General features: G+C 37.8%; 1 protein-coding gene across 1 annotated transcript in view; it reads left to right on the top strand.

Moving 5' to 3' along the window:
* The first annotated feature begins 940 nt into the window (after positions 1-940).
* Positions 941-15,573, top strand: part of CCDC39 (coiled-coil domain containing 39) — a 72,533-nt gene continuing 57,900 nt past the window's right edge. The window contains exons 1-2 of the mRNA XM_030329055.1: positions 941-1,002; positions 14,097-14,169. The gene's annotated coding sequence lies outside the window, so the exon portion shown is untranslated. The remainder of the gene's footprint in view (positions 1,003-14,096; positions 14,170-15,573) is intronic.

The raw sequence follows: 15,573 nt of genomic DNA, 5'->3' as shown, positions 1-15,573 counted from the left end.
GTTGGATGCTTAACCAACTGAACCACCCAGGTGCCCTGGCAAAAATTTTTCGACTTATTAGTCATTGAAGGACTGTCATTGAAACAATTATGATCATATTGAAGGAGACTTTGAAAAGCAGAGATATGTGCAAGTAGTTAGGAATGCAGAAATGAACGTACTAGTAGATGGAAAACTGGTTAGTATTCTTTAGGGCAATAAAATGGTATGTTTGAGGTTATCTTTTCTATAGGGCAAAAGTCAATTATACCTCTACTGGACAAAATTTATTTGTATTGCCATTACCAAGAATAATTGCATTACTATTTAGGTTTGCTTGTTTGTTTGTTTGTTTTGCAAGTAAACTTCCACCTCTACAGAGTTGTAAAATAGTTCATAGCAAGTTAATTGGAGGTACTATACATTGCTACAAAAGCAGATAAATCCTGGAGGATCCTCGGAGGACATTTAATAATTGTTTATGCCCATTTCGAAGTTTTGGATATTTTTCCTGACACAATCATGTCCTCCATTTTGGTTATATATATTTGAAATTTTTTCCTATTGTTAAAAAACTGTCCTATTTGTCTCACTTTCAAGTTACCTCCATGTTTCTTTATTTCCCTTTATCAACTTCTTGCAAAGTTGTCTAGACTTTCTGCCTTTATAACCCCCCATCTCATTTATACAACAATCACTATAATCTCCTTTGAAACTCAACCTTTCACTAGAATTGGAATTACAATGATCATCCAAGTCTTATCTGTCCAATCTCATGCTATAGTTGCAGACCTTGTTCTGCTGGATCTTTCTAGAGCATTTGGCACTGTTTAGCACTCCATATTTTCTGAAATGCTCTTCTCCCTCCGTTCCATGTCCCTGTTTCCTCCTGATTACCCTCTTACTTCTTGACTTCTTATCTACTCATGCATGAATTCGGCACACATTTCCTGAGAGGCTGGCTGGTGCCAGTTACTTTGTCAGAAAACAGAGACACAAAGATGAGTAAGACACAGAAGTATGGTAAGTAGAAATAAATTTATAAACAAATAATATCTACTGTTAGTCTAGTGTATTCTGTATGCTAGTCACTGTACCAAAAGCTTTATACATATCCTTTTTCCTCAAAATAACCTAGCTAGGGAAGTATTTTCGTCCCCACCCCCATTTTTTTTGTTTTACATAGGAGAAACTCATGACTCAAAAGAGGTTAGATAATTTGCCAAAGGCCACACAACTAGTGGATCACAAAGTGGAAATTCAACCCAGGTCTTTCTAAATCTGTAGTCTGTATTCTTGTCCTCAGTGCTACAGAATAAAAGTATTATAAGAATTACAATAAGAATATTATTGTGCAAAGTCCCAGGGGCTTGGCACAAAGGTTGAACCATTCAATTCTATTAGAGGATGAAGAATGAAAGATCCAACAAAACCTTGAAGTAATGTTATGATTGTGTCATGTCATTACAGATGAATATACATTCATGAGGTAGACAAAGGGAAAAGAGCACTCTAGAGGGAGGGAGCATGAATAAAGACCTACTCTTTAAATGCTGATGTTTTCACATCTAGTGGGTTCACCTTTTGCTATCTTTTATTTCTCACTTTATGGGCCATCTGTGAACAATCTCATCCACTCCAGAGGCTATAAACACTGGAATAGATATATTAGTCTCAAGCCTATATATCTAATGTGATCTTCTTAAGGATCACCAGAACTATATTGGTAACTCACTGGATGGCTCTATTTGCATATTTAACAAGCACTTTAAATGGAACATGATTTTTTCCTTTCCAGCCAGGGTTTCCTCCTATATATACTTAGATTAACCTGATTTCATAATCTTCTAAGATTTCTTATGTTTCCTCAATATTTAAGACTCTTTGAAAACAAGGTCACTGAGAACCATTATTTCCCTCTCTTTTTTGTTTTATTTTTTTAAATGTTCATCTATTTTTGAGAGAGAGAGAGAGAGAGACCGAGTGCAAGTGGGGGAGGGGCAGAGAGAGAGGGAGACACAGAATCTGAAGTAAGCTCCCCCCTCGGATGCGGGGCTCAAACTCATGAACTGTGAGATCATGACTGGAGCTGAAGTTGGACACTTAACCAACTGAGCCACCCAGGTGCCCCTATTTCCCTTTCTTAAATATCTCTTGATTCTGTTTTATCCTCCTATTCTGGCTGCTGTAGTCTTAGTTCAGGCATTTATTATTTCATTGAGTATATAGCTTTCTAATGGAAAAGAAGCAATGTGGCATAGATATAGTAAAGTGGAAAGAAGATAGGCTTTGGAGTTGAACAAGTCTTTAGAACATAATCTTCAACTCTTGATAATTAAATAAAGTTTTGGAACTTACTTAACTTACTTGAGTCATGATTTTTCCCTCTATAAAATGAGGAATCATAATGTCTACTTTTCAGATTTATTGTAAACATTTAATATGATGTGCATAAAGTACCCAGCACCATGCCTGGAATGAAATAGGTATTCAGTAAATGGCAGGTATTTTTTTATACTTGGTTGTTGAGTGAAATAAATGCAGTTAAAAGACAAACAAAAGAAGAGTAATATTGACACATGCAGCTGAGAATTTTAAGACATTGTCAATCCAGGGCTGACACAACATCCTTAGAGCTCTCTTTTTCCTTTTACCTATATTTTTCTAATATATTGGCATGTGTTTTACACAGACTCAATGTAATGGCCAGATGGTTGCTGGGAACTCTCAGCTTATATACTTAGACTATGTTAACTGAAAGGATTCATGGGTTAAACCTCAGGAAAGAACCCAGATTCTCCATGTGACCTGAGTCACATGCTTACCCATGAACCAATCATGTGTCCCAGGAAATGTAGCATTAACCCTGACCCAACCTTATGGCTCTGTGGGACATTGTGATTGACAGTCCCACAAAGACTCTACGAGTGGAGAGGAAGTTCTCATGAGGGAATGAATGTTTTCAGACAAAAACATGCCCACCATACCTTTCCTACCCGATCTCCTTGTCTCCAACATTTCTATCCACTGTATCTTCCATGATATAAGTGAATTATTTTTCTAAAATGTAGAGTGTATTATGTGAGTCTCGGAACCTTAAGAACTTGTACCTTTCTTAAAGAACATAGAGCCATCTTCTTTAGAGAGCTTCAAATTGCACACTATCTGACTCCAACCATTCTTCCATTTTTTCCCCACTGTGTACCAACAATACCATCCATTTCCTCAACATACACTGAATCTTCCCTCTCTCTTCCTCTTTCCCTCTTGAGCCTTTGCTCAAACTGTTCTTCTTAGAATGACCCTTTTCTCCATGTTGGCCTGGACGTGGCCAATCTGTCTTAATAGACTACAATGGAATTCATTCTTTTGGTTTACCCAGAACTCCTCTTTCTAAAAGAATCCTCTTCTCTCCCATTACAATTTTGTGTTTCTGAAAGCCTTACCAAACACAGTAGTGCCCCAGTTTGGGCTACATGACCCAGGCCAAACATATCATGCTTATGGCCACAATGATTGATCCAAGAATGAACAAGTAGCCCAAGCTGGGCCAATTAGAGTCCTTTTGAAAAATTTTAAATTTATTTTTATTTTTTTTAATTTTTAGAGAGTGAGAGAGCAAGCAGGGGAGAGGGGCAAAGGGAGAGAAGAAGAGAATCTCAAGCAGGCTATATGCTCAGTGTGGAGCCCAATGCAAGGCTCCACCCATGACCCTGGGATCATGACCTGAGATGAAATCAAGAGTTGGATGCTCAACCGACTGAGCCATCCAGGTACCCCTAAAGTGAAGTCCTTCTTAGAATGAAGGTAGGCAAGATAGATTATTTCTTTCTGAGTCATTAGTTTGGAATGATGTGTAGCCCAGAGCTACCAGTGACTGTATCCCCTAAACAAAAAGAAAGCATACATGCAGAAGGCAATGAGGCCAACATGTAAAGAGAATCAGATAAGAGAGGTGGAGAGACTAAAAGTTCCTGTGTTCCAGTCCTTATTTTAATAATGCCAACCCATAATCAATCTCTCTCTCTCTCTGTCTCTCTCTCTCTCTCTCCCCCCCTCCCCCTCTCCCCCTCTCTCCTCAACTGTTTGAGTTGAGGTTCTATTACTTGAAAGAAATAGTCTTTCAGGTCCAGCTTGAAAATTTCTTCCTTTGGGCAGTCTGTCTAGACCGAACCATTATAGACCTGTTTTATTATACAATTACGGTCTGCTTTTTAGAAGGTATAATTAGGTATTTACCTATTCCACTATGATCATTCATTCAGTAACATTGGCCCAAGTGCTACCATGTTTCTGGCTGTGCTAGACTGAGAGTTTAACTCCTACCCCACTCAGCACAGGGCCTTGTACACAGCAGAGTTAAAACATGGTTATTAAATTGAATTGCCAAAGGTCATTGAAAGAACGTTTTCTTCCCATTGTGCTTGATAACATGTATTTCTCTTTCCAGTCCAAGCTCTGCATTGGTAATAGAATCACAAATAATCTAAAATATTTCACTAAAAATGTAATTTTTGAAAAAATATGTGAACAACTGGAGAACATGAGCTACATTAGAAGCAGAAAAAGGTTAAGTTTTCAAATAATGAACTCAAGCCATTTCTATGTCTCACCTCTAAATAGCAGGTACAAATTGGTTTATTTGCATTTTCTTGGTTAATTACACATTTTGGAACGATCTTTCCATGTGGAAGTCATTGATAACAGGATCTAATTCCAGAGACCAAAGTGCCATTAGTTTCTTTGAATTGAAGCATTTTCAGAGGTTGGAGTCAAAGCCTGGGAATTAGAAATCGTGGGTTTTAATTACATCTTGGTCACAGATTGGTTGTTTTCTTGGAAGCACATAACCTCCAAGAATTCAAGTGCGTGTAAAATGAAGATGAGAATCTTTGCCTCCTTCAACATCAGACTTTTATGTAGTTTAATGAAATATTACCTAAAAACACCTTTGAATTCCTAGGATGGTATGTATTACTTGAACAGAGTGGCTATTTAGCTTCATGAACAAATAGGTAAATTAAGGTTACTGGTCCAGTGGAGAGCAAAGTCTAGTTGTTTGCAAAGGATGTCACAGAAATAGAGAAGGGAAAAAAGTTGGTCTGGATTGAGTGCCTACTATACACCAACTGGGTATTGGGCAAGGCTCTTTATTTATCTTTAATCCTTAGAAAATTTTTGCGAGCTAAGCAGAGAATACATTTTACCCATAATGAATCTGAACCTCAGATACCTTAAGTAAGTAATTTTCTTTAGAGTTACACCAACAACAGCTAGACGATGGTCTGTGTGCTGGTTTTTGTAGAATTAATTGTGATGTAAAAAGGCTGTGCTACTGGTCTGGCAAACTGAGACATTTACTTATAACATTTAATAAAAGCTAGGTACCCATTTTGGGTGTCTTTTCAAAAGTTTTATATATTTATTCCAATTATTGTCAGCAATAAGGGGAACTTTGTTTTTGCTCTATCAGAGTGACTCATAAATTTAAAAAGCTTACCCTTGAGTTTGTCTCTAGATGGAACTATAGGAATGCTATGGGCAACTATTCTCAAACTCTAGATTAGGCATTAGATTCACTTGTGGAGCATGCTGGAAGCAGACTCTGAAACGTGTGTGTGTGTGTGTGTGTGTGTGTGTGTGTGTGCGTGCCTGTGTGTCTACACTCTCCTCTCTGAAATAGGAAGATAGTGATCCCAGAATGACAAGTTTCCTGTGAGAAGACTAAAGCCAGGCCTGTGGAGATAGATGGGAGTGAGAAAAACTATGAAATCTAGGTTCTCTTTAGGGTAACCTAGAGTCCCTAAACTCACTCTATAGTTGCAGGCATTTCTAACTTGGGTTCAGAATTGGCCTGCTCTTCATATGACCCACTTGGCAGAGACAATACCTGGTCCTGAAAGGTTTTCTTCTCTCATCTTGGAGCACGTTTGAGTCAAAACAGCTAACAGAGGTGAAGAGACAGCATTCTGGGTGAATATGCGAAGCAGCTAAAGTGAGAATCCTTTGGCAACAAGCCGAAAACCATGCCATTAGGGAGGCTGCACCCCTTTCAACCACCAGATAAGACAGGATAATACCTTCATGTTTCACATGGCCAATTCATAATGTGGCACTCGAAGAGAATCAAGTCTGTCAAGCTTGTGTCTATATTATCTGATTTTCCTCACACTTCCCCTGCCATCCCCCATTGTGTCAGAAGTGCATTACTTGTTGGAGCAGTGAGGCTCAACCAACATGGAGAGTGGGGCTGGGAGGATTATGGTGAAGAGCAGTGAGGCTCATCTAATGTGGGGAGTGGGGAGAGCAGGGAGACATATGACAACACAAGCTCTGCTTTGACTCATGTGACCAAATCCAGTTGAAAAGGCAGTTCAGATTTTGGTGTAACAACTCTATTGGCAAAAGACAGCAAGAATTTTCCCAAAGCTGTTTCTTTTGAATTCAGATAAAATAGTGTTAGAAGGATGGAAATGCCACTCCCTTAATTTAATTTATTAAAAAGAGGTTTTGTGTGTGTGTGTGTGTGTGTGTGTGTGTGTGTGCGTGCGCATGCGTGCGCATTCATTACTCCCTACATGGAAACACAGAAGGAGTCTCTCTTGAAAATGGCCCTAGTGTGCTAAAGGATAAAGCTATTTCACTGATCTTTTTCTTCTCCATAAGACACAGGAAATTTAACCTGATATTTTTTTCCCATGGAAACTGGCAGTAGTTAAACAATACAGCATGGGTGTCAGATAAGGATTAGGGTGTATGAAGGCCCACATTTTGATTCAAGACTGTATCCATATGCAAAAGCAAACAGTCTGTGGCATAGTCAAAACAATCAGTGTAGGCTGACTATGGATTCTGAATAGTTCATGAAAATGGTCCATTATTAACCAATACAGGAATAGTAATCACATTGGTTATTAAAACTGGCTTTAGAAAACATGAAGGTCATTTAAAATGTTGACAGTTTGATAAGTTTAAATATTTCTGATTACATATGATGCCTTGCTTTTTTAAATCTACGTACTAAAGAAAAATTTAAATTCTTCAGGTGGGAATACCACTTAGAAAGTTCATGGTGGGGCACCTGGGTGGCTCAGTCAGTTGAGTGTCTAACTTCGGCTCAGGACATGATCTTGCAGTTTGTGAGTTTGAACCCCACATTGGGCTCGGTGCTGTCAGTGCAGATCCCACTTTGGATTCTTTATCCCCTTCTCTCTGACCCTGCCCTGCTTGTGAGCTCTCTCTCTCTCTCAAAAATAAATAAACATTAAAGAAAAAATGCATGGTAACTTTTACTAGAGAACTTCAAATGTACCTTTTTTTCAAATTAAAGGGTTTTTTTTTTTTAATTTTAGAGAGTACAGGTGGGGGATAGGGACAGAGGGAGAGAGAGAGAGGGGGGGGGAGAGAGAATCTTAAGCAGGCTCCACGCTCAGTGCAGAGCCTCAGGGGGGCCTCCATTCCATGCCCCTGGGATCGTGACGTGAACTGAAATCAAGACTCGGATGCTCAAATGACTGAGCCACCCTGGGGCCTCTCAAATGTACTTAAAAAAATTAAAAAAAAATTTTTAATGTTTGTTTATTTTGAGAGAGAGAGAGAAGGAACAAGCAGAGGAGGGGCAGAGAGAGAGAGTGAGAGAGAGAATCCCAAGCAGGCTCCACACTGCCAGTGCAGAGCCCGATGCAGGACTCGAACTCATGAACTATAAGATCATGACCTGAGCCAAACTCAAGAGTTGGACACTTAACTGACTGAGCCACCAGGCATCAGATGTACTTTTTAAATGAACATTAAAAAAATAATAAGTGATAATAATAAAAACAGCGTCCATTTACTGTGTAGCAACTATATAGATGATACAGTGGTGTTTAACACATATTATCTCAATAAATTCAAAAGCCCTATATTCTTAGTGTTGTAGTATCCCCATTTTACTGATGAGGAAAATAAAGCCTGGAGAGTTCAAGTTCACACAGCTAAAAAAAAGGGTGGATGTAGGGATGGAACCTATAGAAGCCTGATCCCTGGAACCTGGCTCTTAACGATTACTGTATCCTAGAATCACAACCCCCTTCAGCATAGCCCAGGGATGTAACAAGAGGAATTAAATGGCTTGTCATGTTAAGTGGGCTTTCCCAAATTAATAAATTAGAAGTTGTTACTAAATCACATAAAATCTTCATTAAAGTAAATCAAGTAATCTTCCTTGCTAGCTTGATATCAATAAAGGATGCGGCAATCCCTATCAAAATAACATTGCATTCTTCACAGAGCTAGAACAAACAATCCTCAAATTTGTATGGAACCAGAAAAGACCCTGAATAGCCAAAGCAATCCTGAAAAAGAAAACCAAAGCTGGAGGCATCACATCCTGGACTTCAAGCTGTAATACAAGTTGTTATCATCAAGACAGTATGGTACTGGCACAAAAACAGATACTCAGATCATTGCAACAGAATAGAGAACCCAGAAATGGACCCACAAACATATGGCCAACTAATCTTTGACAAAGCAGGAAAGACTATCCAATGGAAAAAAGACAGTCTTTTCAGCAGATGCTATTGGGAAAACTGGATAGCAATGTGCAGAAGAATGAACCTGGACTACTTTCTTACATCATACACAAAAATAAACTCAAAATGGATGAAAGACCTAAGTGTAAGATAGGAAGTCATCAAAATCCTAGAGGAGAAAACAGGTGACAACCTCTTTGACCTCGGCTGCAGCAGCTTCTTACTTGACATGTCTCCAGAGGCAAGGGGAAAAAAAAGCAGAAGTGAACTATTGGGACCTCATTAAGATAAAAAGCTTCTGCACAGTGAAGGAAACAATCAGCAAAACTAAAAGGTACCCAATGGAATGGGAGAAGATATTTTCAAATGACATAGCAGATAAAGGGTTAGTATCCAAAATCTATAAAGAACTTCTCAAACTCAACACCCAAAGAACAAATAATCCAGTGAAGAAATGGGCAAAAGACATGAATAGACACTTTTCCAAAGAAGACATCCAGATAGCTAACAGACACATGAGAAGATGCTCAACATCACTCATCATCAGGGAAATACAAATCAAAACCACAATGAGATACCACCTTACCCCTGTCAGAATGGCTAAAATTAACATCTCAGACAACAACAGATGTTGGCAAGGATGCAGAAAAAGAGGAACCCTTTTGCACTGCTGGTGGGAATCCAAACTGGTATAGTCACTCTGGAAAACAGGATGGAGTTTCCTCAAAAAACTAAAAATAGAACTACCCTATGACCCAGCAATTGCACTAGTAGGTATTTATCCAAAGGATACAAAAATGCTGATTCAAAGGGACATATGCACTCCAATGTTTATAGCAGTTGTATCAACAGTAGCCAAAGTATGGAAAGAGCCCAAATGTCCATTGACTGATGAATGGATAAAGAAGATGCAGTGTATATATATAATGGAATATTATTCAGCAATCAAAAAGAATGAAATCTTGCCATTTGCAACAACATGGATGGAACTAGAGTGTATTAAGCTAAGCGAAATCAGTCAGAGAAAGACAAATATATGATTTCACTCATGTGGGATTTGAGATACAAAATAGACGAACATCAAGGAAGGGAAGCAAAAATAAAAACAGGGAGGCAAACCATAAGAGACTTTTAAATACAAAGAACAAACAGGGTTGCTGGTGGGGTGTTGGGTGGGGGGAAGGGCTAAAGGGGTGAGGGGCATTAAGGAGGGCACTTGTTGGGATGAGCACTGGGTGTTAGATGTAAGTGATGAATTACTCAATTCTGTTCCTAAAATTATTACACTGTATGTTAACTAACTTGGATTTAAATTTTAAATAAAAAAAATGAAAAAAAAAAGGGTGGACTAGGGAGACTAGATTTCCAGTTAAAATTAAAAAGCTTACATGAACAGCCAAGCCTCGTTGTTCATGTAAACTTAAATAATGTAAGCTCCATCCTGCTGTCAAAAAGACTCCAGAGATATTCTATTAGATTTTCTTTAGGTTGCTTTTAAATTAAGAATTGCTATTTAGAAAAGAAACATATTTTCATTGTAAAAATAAGAAAGAAAAATACAAGTATATTTAAGAAAAAAAATCATCCATTCATAACTCAGAGACCACCATTTATGTCTGTTCATATTCTTCTAGTCTGTTTTTTGTGCCCATATACAAATAAAATATTTTTTAAATAAAAAATATTTTTTAAGTAAAATATTTTTAAAATATTGATTTTTTTATTTTTTAAAATAAAAATAGATTTAACATAATATAATTTTATTTACTGTCTTCTCTTATCCATATATCAATATATGGTTCTGCAGCTACAACCCAGCCTTACATCTTATGAACTGTGAAACTTTGGGAAAATGGCTCAATTTCTAAGTGCCCCATTTGCTTTTCTGTAAAATTTAAGAGATATTAGTACTTTATAGTGTTGTCATAAAGTTTCATTTTTAATATATGAAAAATGCTTAGAGCAGTGCCTGATACATAGTAAGTACCACATAAGTGTTTGGTAAATGAAAAAAAATAAATATTGGAGCAAAGGATATGCATTTTTAAAGGATTCTGATGCATATTACCAAATTACTTTCCAGAAAGATTCTACCGATGTATAGTTGTTATAGCAGGATGTAAGTGGAGTATCCACTTTCCTGCCCCCATGGCAAAGTGATTAAAAGTATGGGAGGTCAGGCCACCTTATCTCAAATTCTGGTTTATCACCCAGTAGCCACTGGTAGTCAAGATCTTGTGATATCTTGACCATGCTAAGCTTTATTTCCCTTTTCTGTAAAATGGGAATGACAATAAATATATACTTCACTGGAATGCTGTGAGACTAAGACGAGTTTATATAAATAAAGTGCTTGGTATAGTGCCTAGCATAGAGAATGGAATCCATAAATGTGAACTACTAGTCTATGTTTGCAGTCTCTCCATTTTATTTATTTTTATGTATGTATATATGTCTTTAATGTTTGTTTATTTTGAGAGAGAGAGTGCAAGCACTCATACATGAGGGAGGAGGGACAGAGAGAGAGAATCCCAAGCAGGCTGTGTGCTGTTAGTGCAGAGCCTAATGCAGGGCTCCATCTCACAAACCGTGAGATCATGACCTTAGCCAAAATTAAGAGTCTGACACTTAACCAACTGAACCAGCCAGATGCCTTCCATTTTAAAGACAAGAAAAATCAGGACCAGAAAGTATGTCATCCATGGCTGAGACACTAAGGTAATAGGTCAAAATGACACAGGAAATCCAGTGAGAGAAAGGAAATATCTGGTTCTAGGTGATACATCTTTTGTGCATGGCTGATCAACATAGATCCCTTTTAAGACATATTTTCAGGATGCCTTCCTGTGACTGCTCAGCATATATTAGTGACATGGACAGTGAAGGCAGAAAGTATGCTCATTAAACCTGCCAGTGTGAGGGAGGGAGTGAGCGAACTTCATCTTGAAGAACCAAGAAGACCTGATTCTACAAGGAAAAGTGATAGATGGCTACTTGGAAAGAAAAATCATTTGCCCAAGTGCCAAGTGGGGAATGAGTGATTATGCTCAAACCAGGCAGCAAAAGTTGCATTAGCCAGTCTATGCAAAACAACAACAACAAAGAACCCAAACAAGCAAACGAAAACTTATGATGAATAGAATTCTATAGATTATGTTGACCTAGGAGACTTGAGTAGATAAACTGAGAATGGAGTGGTATTCTTCTGTTTTTGGACACCACTGGTCAGCTTTCTATAAGTAACAAGGTGGATTGGGTTCCCTAATTAGCATCTTGCAGAATATAGGATGTCATCAGAGACCTACAATACATATGTCTGGAAAGAGAAAAGGACCTAGCATTATTCATTCTGGGGAATTTAAGTTAGACAATTTTGTTATTGTTTCAAGTATAGACAAGACTCTCTTAGAAGGAAAAGTGTACAGTTGTTTACTTCTACTGAGAATAGAACTATAGGAAGTGGATTTCAAACTGCAGCATGAAAGATTTAAGTTGGAATGATTGAAAAAATATTAGTAATATGAACCATAAAACATTGCAAATGATTACCAACATAAGCTATGTAATCTCTTCAGAATTATTTAAAATAGGACTTTTTTTTTTGTATTGGCTTTAAATTATTTTAGTAGGTATTAACTAAAGGCAGGAGAATAGCCTGGGTAGACTCTCAAGGTTCCTTTCTATGATTTGATGATAAAAAAGACTTGATCCTATAAAGATTGCTCTGGCTTCTTTTCTATTGCAGCTACCCAAGGAACAGCTGTTGCCTTGACAACAAGAGACAGTCTTAGGTTCCTCATATGCTAATAGGAAAACGGCCAATTTTCTTGTTCATAAAAGAAAACTGTTGGTTAATGTGTGCATCTCTCTGTCTCTTTTTCTCCTACCATTACTAACCACCTCTATGTGAACCTCAGTGAGAGGTAGAGTTAAAAGAAAGAGGGTAGAATAGTTTGTATTTTCAGAAATCCTCACTGAAACTTAAGAAACTCATTCACAAAGGAGTTTGGAGTATGGTAATGACATGGGAATAACAAGAAATCAGCATTCAGTGTGCAGAGAAGAAAAACAATGGAGAGCATAAAATTCTAAGTCTACAGTAGAGTATAGGCAGACACTCTGAACAGATTGCAAGAGGAAAGATTCAGTATACCTTCACAGATGTCTCAACACCGACAACATCTGCCAGGCAGTTTCAACCACTTCCAACTGTCTAGGTGCATGTATATGCAGACATCATCAACTTTTGACCAAACTGAGTAGATTGTATGTGAATATTATAGAACATAGCAGAAGAAAAGCAATTACTTCCAAACACAATTCACTTAAGTAATAGGCAACAATTAGTTCTCCCAGGGAAAAAAGCATGTAATAATCCCTGCTTTCTCCTTTGCTATGTGAAAGATAGCCAAATGCAGGCTAAGAAACACATTGACAGCTGATAAAAAGTACTTTGAGTAAACTTACATATTATGTGGACAGCTATAGCTCATTGAATAAAAGCAGGCCACCTCTCTGCAGTGTCTTTTAATGCTTTATGAAAAAGCCAAGTTTCTTAGCCCTGTGGAGTGGTGCTTTTTCCATATAGCAGTATGGAAGGTGCAGGCTGCGGCCCCATACCAGCCTTGTTTTTATACTGGTTTCACATGGATGGTGTGTACGGCATCATGACAAACACACGTTTCCTTGTATCTTTACCCTACATTTTTTGACATAGTAGTTATATGGTGGGTATGTTTTTGTTTACTGTTTTCACCACTCCTCATTACTTCCCAAGGATTTTGGTGGGGGGGGGGATATTGTTAAAAAGTGTTTTTCTTCTGATCATAAAATAATTAATGCTCATTATAAAGGTATAAAAAAAGTTTACAAAAAAAGAGGGAAATGAAAGAATCTTTGTTTTATTTTGAAAAGCAATGCTAAATGCAAAGGAGCCCGTTACCAGTCCATTACCAGTATTTGTTTTACTAATTGCTAGGACAGCATAAGAAACAGATTATATACTTCCTCTCTGCCTTTCCATGTCTACCACGGGCCCTGGATAATAAGAACACTGATGATATACACAAACCTGCAGGAACCTATGGGTGTTACTACATGCTCTAATGACTTAAAGAGGGGGATTGTCAAACACATGGGAGAATATATAAGGTTTAGAAAGCTAGGTGAAAACACATTTACAGTTTGACAGTATAATTTTAAGGAGGTTTTGAAAACTTTGCTATTTGTGGGACAGTATTGCTGGCAGATTTTGGAACTAGCTTTTCTCATCCAAAGCCCACTGGTCCCTGATATTTCCAACAGGATGAGAAGACCACTCTCTTGGTTAGTCCTACCTCCAAAAAGTCACAAAGTCTTACCATCTGCCTCTTTTATTTCAGATCATCATTACTGATCTCTTTTCCATTTGTGTCTCCCAATCACAATTATTTGATGTATCCCTATTATCTACAAGAAAATATTTTTGTGACCTGGTACCTTTCAACTTTCCCAGCCTCATCTCATATTGCCCTCCTAGGCAAATGCTATGCCACAAAAGTCACCCCATTCCCCATTCAGCAGTGTTGAACTACTTGTAATTTCTCACTTGCCTTTATCTCCCAGGTTCAAGATTTTTCACAACTTTCTCCCTCAACTTTTCACCAGAAACCTTTGTATCTCATCTTTGAAGTTTCAGGTAAGACCCTATTCAATAGGTGACTCATCTGTCCCTGATGCCCTCCTACCTGGAGACAGACATGCTTTCCTGATGATTCCTGATAGCTTTTCCAAACTGTGTGCACTCTGTCTGCTTTAGTTAATTTAATGAAAGTTCTGGAAGGCAGCATCCTAGTCTGTTCCATTCACTGATACATGTCCCTATCACTTACTACAGGGAGCGTGTCACACATTAGGTGCTCAATGACTATACAATGAATCAATGAATGAATGTCTACTGTGTGCTTAATGCTTGGAAGCCAGGGTTAAATGAGCTACACACTCTCTGACTTACGTTGCTTATAGTGTAATAGGGGAGGTGGAGAAGTAGAAAGTGTAAGTGTCATGACAGTGAAAATATGATGCTGGGGAAGCACATTTACATCAGGGAAGGTTGACATTAGCTGGGCAAATATGGGAAGAGTGGACCTTATAAGCCATGTTAAGGAGGCCACTGAGAGCCAAAGAGAGGTTTTTGATTGGGAAGGATAATATACTGAGATTTGAGGTTTAGAAAGATCTTTTTTGCTGAGGTGTGGAAATGGTATCAGAGAGGTCGATTATGAAGGCAGTTACCGATTAGGAGGCAGCTTCTCTGCTTAATGGTTAAACTCTTTGAGGGAAAGAATAACCTCATTTTCAATTTTGTAACTTAAGGGCTAGGTCAATTTTTTTTTTAATTAAAAATTTTTAAGTTTATTTAAAAAAAAGAGGCAAAGAGAGAGAGGGAGGAGAGAATCCCAAGCAGTCTCTACACTGTCAGCATGGAGCCTGATACAGGGCTTGAACGCATGAGCCATGAGATCATGACCTGAGCTGAAATGAAGAGTCAGACACTCAGGTGATTAAGCCACCCAGGCACCCTGGGCTTGGTCAATGTTTTAACAAATGTGATGTTTCTTTTATGAATGAAGAACTGCTTTTATGTCCATTATCGTATCTCAGAAAGACAAAAACAAGCCACTTCCTTTAAGAAGTTGTGTCGCTGTGGTTCATCTAGTCATTGGGTCAATGTTACTGCTTCCAGGTAAGCTAGTTACAAAGGAGATTTAGTGGCACCCAACCCTGAACTTGCTCTCAATAGACATATAAGTTGATTTATCTTATCTTATCTATATTATAACCAACTATATGAATTGTATTTTTTTTTTTTTTTAGCTTTTTCATCAAGATGTCATTCCTGGATTAAGACCGTGGCTTTTTCATGTTGTGTAGTCTACTTAGGAATAACTGATTCAGTTTTGCCTCCTTGAGTTTGTTCAAGGACTGGTCAAAGCATTAATGAAAATATGAATAAAGGAAAACATAAATGACAAAATAGTCAACTAAAAGGTTCCTACTGACTCCCTTATATTTGTATTAAAATCTAGTCCTTAAAGTGATC

This window comes from Lynx canadensis, chromosome C2, assembly GCF_007474595.2.
Source record: "Lynx canadensis isolate LIC74 chromosome C2, mLynCan4.pri.v2, whole genome shotgun sequence".
Taxonomy (NCBI): domain Eukaryota; kingdom Metazoa; phylum Chordata; class Mammalia; order Carnivora; family Felidae; genus Lynx; species Lynx canadensis.
Note: the sequence above shows the minus strand (reverse complement) of the source record. Positions and strands in the feature narration are given on the sequence as shown.